Below are 12989 nucleotides of genomic sequence, written 5' to 3'. Positions count from 1 at the left end.
TTTTTTTTTCTACAACGTGCCCCAGCAACACGTGTGCAATATGCTACTTTTAACTGCGTAAAACTTGCGGATATCCAACTGGTAATTCCTCTGACATACTCTGGTATTTCCTCGACACGCATACTTTTTTTATTTTCTCTTTTAGCCGCAAGCCTGGTTTTGCGTTGCTCTTGTAATACATCTTTTGCTAATTTCTCTCTGAGCCACAAGCTTAACCTCGACCTCCCTAAAGCAACACGTATGCAAGGTGCTAATTTTTAACTGCGTAAAACTTATGGATATACAACATTCTTTGCAGTCCCATTGTCTGTGCATATAAATAGATTGTGACTCTTGAGAATGCAACATATGATTGTCCATGGGAAAAACAATCTGTATTAAGATCTTTACCGCATTTTTCTAAGGATTGCCCTTGAGCTTTCTTGATGGTGATTGCAAATGCTAATCGAAATTGGGAATTGTAATCTTTTAAATTGAAAAGGCAGATGCGTTGGAATCATGAGAATGCGAAGAATAAGAACAGCCTCACCCTCAGAAAGCCCTGTCAAGATTGTTGCCTCTATTACATTTTCCATTGTTTTTTAAGGCATGTTACGTGCCGTTGCTTCATTCGCGTAACCGCTTCATTTAATTCCAGAACTGTGTCGACTGACTTGTAAATGTTTGCCTGGTCTCGAATCTTGGTCAGAATAATATTGTTGATTTTGTGTGCGTCTTTGTTCTTAGCTGCCAGAATCGCTCGTTCACTTAGCCATTTATGATTTTTATAATTGGTTAGAATATTTGGAAATACCTTTTCAACCAAATCATTTTTTGTCGTCACTAAATTACAGAATTCAGGATTTCCTAAAGGGTCTAGAGTTTCCTCGCAAATCTTGCAATGATGGCTCGAGAGCCTCGAGCGATTTTTCGTGCGCCATGGTGCACTCGTCCCAAACAACAAGTTTGCATTGCTGCAATACTTTACCCATCCCAGATGATTTGGAAATGTTGCACGTGGAAGTTTCTATAGATTGCATATTCAGAGGCAATTTCAAAGCGGAATGAGCAGTTCTCCCTCCAGGCAGCAACATTGCGGCTATTCCAGACGACGCAAGGGCCAACGCTATGTCATTTTTTAATCAAATTGATGCCAGAAACAATCTTATTAGAAACGTTTAACCAGTACCTCCTGGCACATCCAAGAAGAAGATTTATCCAACTTGGTTATCGACACAATACCTTTTTGTTCAGACGTTAACTTAGAAATATTTGTTTGTACATACGACAATAGATCAATCGTGTTGTAACTTTGTTCACGATCCGATTCAACACATGTAGGAATAGCAGCAACACGATTAGGTGAAGACATTCCCAAATGCTCGAGAAGTTTGTTTGCCATAGATAAGCGCAAATCTTCAATCATAACTAAAATGCAGTTATAAATTTCTGTTGTAAAGTCCAAGGTCACATCTGACCTCTCTAGCCGTATTTGGTGGAATATATCCTCGGCCATTTGCGACTTGTATTTCTCCCATAAATCTGTAGGAGATGAAGGAGAGCAAGATGTCAAAATGATCCCAAACAATGATCCCAAGAAAGAATCATTCATCTTGATTGGGGTGAACGGTGTAGATTCTTCCTATCGTGGTTTCTTTGAAGAGGTTAGGTTAGCCATCGACTGACTCACCTCGTTTTCGACGTTCAGATGATTTTTATTAGCATTCCACGTGTAATACATAGGCCCTTCAGAATGCAGCAGTTTTTTTTGCAAAAGAATCATTTTTACATAACGCGAAGAAAGCAATTAACGTCGTATCCGATGGATTCAGGGCATTCTGTAAATGTATCTCTAAGTGAACAACAGCTGACTTCGTTCATGTATCGGAAATGAAAGAATTCGCCACACAGCTTCATTACTACTTAGGTATCTCCCAGCCTGATATTGTACGACTTCATCGATGTCACTGATTTTTGACTGCAAACCAAAAACTGCCACGTCGCTGCCTTTGTTGACGTATTTACATATGCATTTGATTGCCTTTACGAAATTACATTATTCCACATTTAGGTGTGTATTGTATGTTTTCGATAATAAAGCTGAATACGGAACAACCCACTGGTTATCTTCTTTGATGTAACGGTTACGTGATTTTATGATTGCTGATTTTCCACCATCTTCGGTAGACTTTCTTCTATATAAAGGGTATCCATCATTGCCGGTAATTTTTTTAGGTACTAAAAGTCGAGGATATTGCTTTGTGCACTTTCCTCTATCCATGTATGGTGAATTTTCATCCAATTCACCGTAAGGCCCATGCATCATATTTTTTACCACAATGTCATATAAGCCCCTATCGACATCTACATCAGGTATTTCAGCGGAAATCACATTGTCAATTTCATTAGAAGCAATTTTATTAAATAACCATATTAGTATATGTGCGTTTGGCAATCTTCGCTTTTGCCATTCCACTGAGTACAACCAGCATCCCACTGACCCAAATGCTTTAAGTTTTACTATGAAATTTATCAGTGATTTCAACTTTTGCCGGAAGACACAGGCCGTAATGTTATGTCTATGAGCCGGCGATTGTCCAGGAAGCATCGATGGGTTTCAGCAATTCTTGTCAACTGATTGTTTCGCCTGTAAAGAATAATATCTCGAGGTAAGAACTGATCACCGACCATAGCGTTTGCCACTTCGTTGATAGTTGGAGCGTTGTATCTACGCGCATGTTCAGCAGTAGGCGTTTTGTCAGCAGAAATAACAATTTTATGCGTATCAGTAGGCATCAAATCGATTGTTGTTTTGAACAGACGCATTAAATTATTATTATTGTGCAAAAGATGTTGCAACTGGGAAACGATGGTCCTTTCAATGCCGAGAGAAATTCTGCAACGTACATTCAATTCAGCAATGCTATCATTGATGAAGTACCCTTGCGAAAAATTGTGATGCTCACCTGGAAATGGTTGAAAGGAGCCTCCTCTATGATAAATTTGCCCTTTTACTTTGAAAGCAGGCATAAAACGACCTTGATCTTCGATTTGCGCACCAAACGAAGTAATTTAGAAAAATGAGTTACATTTCCTAATGTTTGATAAAAAAACGCTTCGATTCAGGCATATTTCCAGAAAACAAAGCATTCAGTGGCTCTGCTGGTGCAGCCAGTTGAGGAAGCTTAACTTTTCCTGAGGCGCAACGCATTCCAATTGTTTCGCCATAAAATTTCAATGCCTTGCGATAGGGAAAAATTTCAGACGTAGTCCCGATTTGAACACCACAACTCAAACTATAATCATCGGAAGGGCAGTACCTGAATGCCAGGCGATTATACATGCCTTGCTTTACTGATTGTTTTGCCTATAAAGAATAATATCTCGAGGTAAGAACTGATCACCGACCATAATGATTTTTACTTTGTTGATAGTTGGAGCATTGTATCCACGCACATGTTCACCAGTAGTCGTTTTGTCGCAAAAATAACCATTTTATGCGTATCAGTAGGCATCAAATCAATTGCTGTTTTGAACAGACGCACTAAATTATTATTATTGTGGAAAAGATGTTACAACTGGGAATCGATAGTCCTTTCAAAGCCGGGAGAAAATTCCGCAACATGCATTCAATTCACCATTGCTATCATTGATGAAGTACAGCTACAAAAATTTGTGATGCTCACCTGAGAATGGTAGAAGGGAGCCTCTTCTATGATAAATTTGCCCTTTCACATTGAAAGTAGGCATAAAATGACCTTGATCTTTGATTTGGGCACCAAACGACGTCATTTGGAAACCATGAGCTATATTTCCTGATGTTTGATAAAAAAAAACGCTTCGATTCAGACGTATTTACAGTAAGCAAAGTATTCAAAGGCTCTGGTGGTACAGCCAGTTGAGGAAGCTTAACTTTTCCTGAGGCGCAACAAATTCCCAGTTTTTTCGCCATTAAATTTCAATGCCTTGCAATAGGGATAAATTTCAGACATAGTCCCGATTTGAACATCTCGATTCCAGCTATAATCATCCGAAGGCCAGTACTTGAATGCCAGGCGATTATACATGCCTTATATATATGTATATATATATAATCGTATAGATTATACGATTATACATCGACACGCCTTCTTTTTTTACTTTCTCTGTCAGCCGCAAGCCTGGTTTCCCGTTGCTCTGGTGGTTCCTAGACACGCCTTCTTTTTTTACTATCTCTGTCAGTCGCAAGCCTGGTTTCGCGTTGCTCTTGTGGTTCCTCGACACGCCTTCGTTGACTTAAATATGCTATATATATATATATATATATATATATATATATATATATATATATATATATATATATATATATATATATATATATATATATATATATATATATATATATATATATATATATATATATATATATATATATATATATATATATATATATATATATATATATATATATATATATATATATATATACATATATATATATATATATATATATATATAAATAAGTTGTATGTCTGTTACATTAGTTGTATGTCTGTTACACTATCTTCTATGTATATAAAAATAAGTTGTATGTATTTTTGTGTTGAGGGTTTGCATATGACGTCTGAAAAATAAAGAAGAGAAAGAAAACTGAAAAAAGAAAAAAGTAAAAAACTAAAAAAAACTAAAAAGAAAAAAAACTAAAAAAAAAGAAAAAACCTTAAAACAGATACCCAAAATTGAGGTTTATTATAAATTGTTGAGCTTTAGCATGCTTGGGACGTAAAGATTTTTTTAAGTGTCAATGTTAGAATGAACATTGACAAATTGAAAAACATTGAAAAAGATAGAATGTTACCAAAAAGCAAAGCCAGGCTTGCGGTTCAAAGAGAAAGTAAAAAAGAAGGTGTGTCGAGAAATTACCAGAGCAATACGTAACCAGACTATTTGTGTTTGTTTGTCATATGACGCATATGACGTCTGAAAAATAGAGATGAAAAAGAAAACTAAAAAAAGAAAAAAAAGAAAAAAGGTAAAAAACTAAAAAAAAACTAAAAAGAAAAAAACTAAAAAAACTAAAAAAGGTTAAAAAGCTTAAAAAACTAAAAAAAGAAAAAAAAACTATTAAACAAAGAAAATTAAAAAAACAAAAACTAAAAAAAAAAGAAAAACCTAAAAAGAAAAAAATTAAAAAAATAAAAAAAAACAAAAAAAGGTAAAAAAGAAAAAAAGCTAAAAAATCTAAAAAAGCTACAAAATTAAAAATAGAAAAAACTAAAAAAGAAAAATAATTAAAGCATGTTTGTTTTTTTGTATGTTTTAGGGTTTGCATATGACGTCTTAAAAAAAGAAAAACCTAAAAAGAAAAAAAACTAAAAAAAGAAAAAAGATAAAAACTAAAAATAAAAAACTAAAAAAGCTACAAAACTAAAAAATAGAAAAAACTAAAAAAGAAAAAAACATTCAAGCATGTTTGTTTTTTGTATGTTTGAGGGTTTGCATATGACATCTGAAAAAAGCTAAAAGAGTTACAAAACTAAAAAAAAAGAAAAACTAAAAAAGAAAAAAAAGAAAAACTAAAAAACAGAAAAAACTAAAAAAGAAAAAACAAAAAACAAAAACTAAAAAAATAAAAATAAAAAAGAAAAAAAGAAAAAACTAAAAAAAACTAAAAAAGAAAACAAATCAATAAAAAGAAGAAACTAAAAAAGAAAAACTAAAAAAGAAAAAAACTAAGAAAAGAAAAACTAAAAAAGAAACTATATCTATATATTGACCGGGACACAGGGAATATAAATGACGACCAGGACACAGGGACACAACCACAACGGGGACGCCGGGGGCACAGGGGGTTATATAAATGACGACGGGGACACAGGGAATGTTCGATTAGCAATCACCATCAGCAAAGCTCAAGGGCAATCGTTAGAAAAATGCGGTATAGATCTGAAGACGGATTGTTTTCCCATGGACAATTATATGTTGCATGTTCAAGAGTCGGTAAACCCGACAATCTATTTATATGGACAGACAATGGGACAGCAAAGAATGTTGTATATTCGCAAGTTTTACGTAGTTAAAAACATATATATATCTATCTATATTCACAGGTGGGACACAGCGACACAACTACAATGGCGCGTAACCAATATGGCGCGTAACGAGTTACGCGCGCGGGGGCCTGGGGGGGGCGCGAAGCGCCACCCCAACAGCTAGTATATATATATATATATATATATATATATATATATATATATATATACATTACAATTACAGACCGGGGCATCGGGACACAAATGACGACCGGGACACCGGCTTATAGGGAATATAAATGACGACCGGGACACTCAAAGAGAAAGCGACTGGGACACAAGGAATGTTCGATTAGCAATCACCATCAACAAAGCACCGGGACACAAATGACGATCGGGACACAGGGAGTATAAGTGACGACCAGGACTTAAGTAAAAAAAAAACTAAGAAAACTAAAAAAAGGTAAAAACTACAAAAAAACTAAAAAAAAAAAAACTAAAAACTAATAAAAAAACTAAAAAAGCTAAAAAACTAAAAAAAACAAAAAAGAAAAAAATAAAATAGGAAAAAATGAAAAATAAAGGAGAACAACAAAACTAAAAAAATAAAAATAAAAAAAAACTAAAAAGAAAAAAGAAACAAACTAAAAAACTAAACAAAGTAAAAACCAAAAAAAAAAAAAAAAACTAAAAAGAAAAAAAGGGGAAAAATACAAAAATTTATTTCATCATATACCATTTCAAAAACGAATGTATATACAGACCGGGACACCGGGATACAAATGACGACCGGGACACAGGGAATATAAATGACGACCGGGACACAGGGACACAACTACAACGGGGACGCCGGGGGGCACAGGGGGATAGATAAATGACGACGGGGACACAGGGAATGTTCGATTAGCAATCACCATCAACAAAGCTCAAGGGCAATCATTAGAATCATGAGGTATAACTAAAAAAACTAAAAAAAGGTAAAAAACTAAAAACTAAAAAAAAGACCAATTCAAAAACGAATGTATATACAGACCGGGAAACCGGGACACAAATAACGACCGAGACACTGGGACACAAGGAATATAAATGACGCCCGGGACACTCAAAGAGAAATCACAGACTGGGACACCGGGACACAAATGACGACTGGGACACAGGGAATATAAATGATGACCGGGACACAGGGACACAACTACAACGGGGACGCCGGGGGGCACAGGGGGATATATAAATGACGACGGCGACACAGGGAATGGTCAATTAGCAATCACCATCAACAAAGCTCAAGGGCAATCATTAGAATCATGAGGTATAGATCTGAATAAGGATTGTTTTCCCATGGACCATTATATGTTGCATGTTCAAGAGTCGGTAAACCTGACAATCTGTTTATATGCACAGACAATGGGACAGCAAAGAATGTTGTAGTTTTACGCAAGTTTTACGTAGTTAAAAACACACATATATATATATATATATATATATATATATATATATATATATATATATATATATATATATATATATATATATATATATATATATATATATATATATATATATATATATATATATATATATATATATATATATATATATATATATATATATATATACATATATCTATATAATATATTCACAGGTGGGACATATGGACACAACTACAATGGCGCGTAACTAATATGGCGCGTAACTAATATGGCGCGTAACGACTTACGCGCGCGGGGGGGCTTGGGGGGGTTGCGCGAAGCGCCCCCACCAACTAGGTGTTGGGGTGGCACGAAGCGCCACCCCAACAGCTAGTATATATATATATATATATATATATATATATATATATATATATATATATATATATATATATATATATATATATATATATATATATAAATAAGTTGTCTGTGTGTGTGTGTGTCGAGTGACGTCATTTTTGTGTGTCGACTGACGTCATGAAGTTAGTTGTCGTCAAGTTTGTTATGACGATGACGTCATTAAAGGTGGTCAGTTGTCGTCATGTTTTTATGACGATGACGTCATTAAAGGTATTTAAGACATTCGTTCACGGAAAAATCTATTAATGTTTAACTGTAAAATGACTGATGAACCTACAATGGCAACAGCCGAGGAAGCTGCTCAAAGAGTCTATGCCAAAAAACTTGCTGCTGATAGAGAAAGTAAGAAAAGAAAGCGTGCCGAGGAAGAGGAACTACCAGAGCAACGCGAAACCAGACTTGCTGCTAAAAGAGAAAGTGAAAAAAGAAGGCGTGCCGAGGAACTACCAGAGCAACGCGAAACCAGACTTGCTGCTAAAAGAGAAATTGAAAAAAGAAGGCGTGCTGAGGAACTACCATAGCAACATGAAACCAGACTTGCTGCTAAAAGAGAAAGTGAAAAAAGAAGGCGTGCCGAGGAATCACAAGAATAGCAAGAAAACAGGCTTGCTGCTGATAGAGAAAGTAAGAAAAGAAAGTGTGCCGAGGAATCACAAGAGCAACCTGAAAGTTATCGCCTGGCATTCAGGTACAGCCCAGTCGATGATTATGGCTTGAGTAGATGTGTTCAAATCGGGACTATGTCTAAAATTTGTCCCTATTGCAAGGCCTTGAAATTCAATGGTGAAACAATGGGAATGTGTTGCGCCTCAGGAAAAGTTAAACTTCCTCTATTGGCTGCACCACCAGAGCCATTGAAGACTTTGCTTACTGGAACTAAGTCAGAATCTAAGCGTTTTTTTTTTATCACAGATCAGAAAATATAACTCATGTTTCCAAATGACATCATTTGGTGCCCAAATCGAAAATCCAGATCAACTTATGCCTACTTTCAAAGTAAAAGGGCAAATTTATCATAGAGCAGGGTCCCTTCTACCATTCTCAGGCGAGAATCATAAATTTTTACAATTGTACTTCATCAGTGATAGAAATTCTGAATTGAATGCACGTTGCGAAATTTCTCCCAACGTTGAAAGGACAGTCGTTTCCCAGTTGCAACATCTTTTCCACGAAAATAATAATTTAGTGCGTCTGTTCAAAACAGCCATCGATTTGATGCCTACTGATACGCATAAAATTGTTATTCCCGCTGACAAAACGCCTCCTGGCCAACATGTGCGTAGATACAATGCTCCAACTATCGACGAAGTGGCAATTGTTATGGTCGGTGATCAGTTTTTACCTCGAGATATTATTCTTCATAAGCGAAACGCTCAGTTGGTAAGAATTGCTGAAACTCATCGATGCTACGATGCCCTACAATATCCTATCATTTTTCGGGATGGAACCGACGGCTATCACTTTAATATTAAATTGATGAATCCAGCCACTAACAAAGAAATGAATAAGAAATGCAGTGCAATGCATTATTATTCCTATAGACTAATGATTCCGCAGGATGAAGACAATTATATTTTAAAATGCCGTCAATTGTTTCACCAATATGTCGTTGATATGTATGCAAAAATTGAATCAGAACGTTTGCTATATATCCGCCTGAATCGTCATATGCTGGCAGTCCCCGTCATATGCATGAATATGCTCAAGATGCTATTGCGTATGTTCGTCTCTATGGTCGTCCAGATTTATTTATTACATTTACACGTAATCAATCTTGGGACGAGATACAGCAGCTTTTACTTCAAGGACAATCGGCGGTTCATAGACATGACATTACGGCCCGTGTCTTCCGGCAAAAGTTGAAATCACTGATAAACTACATAGTAAAACTTGAAGTGTTTGGGTCAGTGCGATGCTGGATTTACTCAGTGGAATGGCAAAAACGAGGTTTGCCACACGCACATATACTAATCTGGCTACATAATAAAACTACTTCTAACGAAATTGATGATGTGATTTCCGCTGAAATACCTGATGAAAATGTCGATAAGGGGTTATATGACATTGTAGTAAAAAATATGATACATGGACCTTGCGGTGCACTGAACGAAAATTCACCATGCATGGCCAAAGGAAGGTGCACAAAGCAATATCCTCGACTTTTAGTATCCAACACAATTACTGGCAATGATGGTTACCCACAGTATAAAAGAATATCTACTGAAAATGGCGGTAAAACAGCAATAATAAAGAAGTGTAACGGTACCACCATCGAAGTAGATAACCAGTGGGTTGTTCCATATTCCCCATTATTATCAAAAACATTTAATGCACACATAAACGTTGAATACTGTAACTCCGTAAAGGCAATCAAATACATATGTAAATACGTCAACAAAGGCAGTGACATGTCAGTTTTTGGCTTGCAGTCCGAAATCAAAGATATCGACGAAATCGTACAATATCAGGCTGGAAGATACATAAGTAGTAATGAAGCTGTTTGGCGAATTCTTTCATTTCCGATACATGAACGTAGTCCAGCTGTTGTTCACTTAGCGGTACATTTACAGAAGGGTCAACGTGTTTATTTCTCGGAAACCAACATGCAACAAAGAGCCCTGATTCCACCGGATGCAAAGTTAACTGCTTTCTTTTCGCTTTGCAAAAATGATTCTTTTGCAAAAAAATTGCTGTATACTGAAGTGCCTTTGTATTACACGTGGAATACTAAAAATAAAGTATTTGAACGTCGAAAACAGGGTAAGTTTGTCGACGGCCAACCTACCATCTTCAAAGAAACCACGATAGGAAGACTCTACACCGTTCACCCCAATCAACATGAATGCTTCTTTCTACACCTGCTTTTGGTGAATGTACCCGGTCCGACGTCCTTTGAGTATTTGAAAACTGTAGACGGTACTATACAAGACACTTACCGTAGTGTATGCCAAGCTCTGAATTTATTGGAGAATGACCAACACTGGGATAACTGCATCAATGACGCGTGCGAAACGTCAACTCCAAGTCAAATTCGTGCATTGTTTGTTATCATACTAACAACTTGCTCTCCATCAGCTCCTACAGAGTTATGGGAAAAATATAAATCAAAAATGTCCGAAGATATACCCCATCGAAAACGGTTAGAGACGTCAGATATGACTTTTGATTTTACATCAGAAATTTATAACTACACTCTAGTTATTATAGAAGATTTGTGCGTATGTATGGCAAACAAACCTCTTTAGGATTTGGGAATGCCTTCACCTAATCGTACCGCTGCTGTTTCGACATGTGTAGAATTGGATCGTGAACAAAGTTACAGTACGAGTGATCTATTGTCGTATTTACAAAATAACATTTCCAAGTTAACGTCGGAACAAAAAGACATTTATGATACGATAATGCATTGTGTCGATAACAATGTTGGAGAAATTTTCTTTTTGGATGCGCCAGGAGGTACTGGTAAAACGTTTGTGATAAAACTGATTCTGGCATCAATTCGATCAAAAAATGATATAGCGTTGGCAATTGCGTCGTCCGGAATAGCCGCAACGTTGCTGCCTGGTGGAAGAACTGCTCATTCCGCTTTGAAATTGCCTCTGAATCTGCATTCTACAGAAACTCCCACGTGCAATATTTCCAAATCATCTGGGATGGGTAAAGTATTGCAGCAATGCAAACTTATTATTTGGGACGAGTGCACAATGGCACACAAAAAATCGCTCGAGGCTCTGGATCAATGTTTGAAAGATTTGCGAGGGAATTTGAAACCCTTTGGCAGCACATTAATATTGCTTGCGGGAGATTTCAGGCAAACATTACCTATAATACCTAGATCTACCCCTGCAGACGAAATGAATGCTTGCCTGAACAATTCTAATTTATGGGCACACGTAAAAACATTAAAATTAACTACAAATATGCGTGTCCGATTGCAAAACGATGACTCTGGTCAAACATTTTCAGATCAATTGCTGGCAATTGGAAACGGAAAGCTCCCAGTAGACTCAATTTCAGGACGTATACAACTACCTGCTGAATTCTGTAATTTAGTGACGTCCAAAAATGAATTGATTGAAAAAGTATTTTCGAATATTCTAAACAATTATAAAAATAATAAATGGCTAAGTGAAAGAGCGATTCTTGCACCTAAAAACATAGACGTCCACGAAATCAACAATATTGTTTTGACCAAGATTCGAGACCAGGCAGTCCTTTACAAGTCAGTCGACACAGTTTTGGAACCAAATGAGGCGGTTAATTATCCATCTGAATTTTTAAATTCCGTGGATCTTTCAGGGTTTCCACCACACGTGCTACAACTAAAAATAGGCGTGCCAATAATACTGTTAAAAAATATCAACCAACCAAAGCTTTGCAATGGCACGCGACTTGCCGTAAAAAAAACAATGGAAAACGTAATAGAGGCCACAATCTTGACAGGGCCTTTTGAGGGTGAAGCTGTTCTTATTCCTCGCATTCCCATGATCCCAACGGATCTGCCTTTTCAATTTAAAGATTGCAATTCCCAATTCGATTAGCATTTGCAATCACCATCAACAAAGCTCAAGGTCAATCATTAGAAAAATGTGACATAGATCTTAATACCGATTGTTTTTCCCATGGACAATTGTACGTTGCATGTTCGAGGGTCGGTAAACCTGACAATCTATTTATATGCAGCGACAATTGAACAGCGAAGAATGTTGTATATTCACAATTTTACGCAGTTAATTTGTATTGTATCTGTCTATCTATCTATCTATATAAAAACGAGTTGTGTTTATGCATGGTTGTTTGTTTGTAAAAAGAGCGTTTGCATATGACGTCATTATAAGTACATAAGGCTCTGTATATGCACAGACAATGGGAAAGCCAAGAATGTTGTATATTCGCAAGTTTTACGTAGTTCAAAACACATATTTAAATCTATCTATATTCATAGGTGGTACACAGGGACACAACTACAATGGCGCGTAACTAATATGACGCGGAACGACTTACGCGCGCGGAGGAAGGGCTTGGGGGGTGGGCGCGAAGCGCCCCCACCAACTAGGTGTTACATAGGGCCATTAATAATGGTAATAATGGTGTTACACAGTCATTATTAGTACATAAGGCTTTGTATATGCACAGACAATGGGAAAGCCAAGAATGTTGTATAGTC

General features: G+C 36.3%; 1 protein-coding gene across 1 annotated transcript in view; it reads left to right on the top strand.

Annotated features, from left to right (window-relative positions):
* Nucleotides 1–12989, top strand: part of LOC136040017 (rab effector Noc2-like) — a 137365-nt gene that overhangs the window by 27314 nt on the left and 97062 nt on the right. The window lies entirely within an intron of this gene.

The sequence above is a fragment of the Artemia franciscana genome, chromosome 20 (genome assembly GCF_032884065.1).
Source record: "Artemia franciscana chromosome 20, ASM3288406v1, whole genome shotgun sequence".
NCBI lineage: Eukaryota > Metazoa > Arthropoda > Branchiopoda > Anostraca > Artemiidae > Artemia > Artemia franciscana.
Note: the sequence above shows the minus strand (reverse complement) of the source record. Positions and strands in the feature narration are given on the sequence as shown.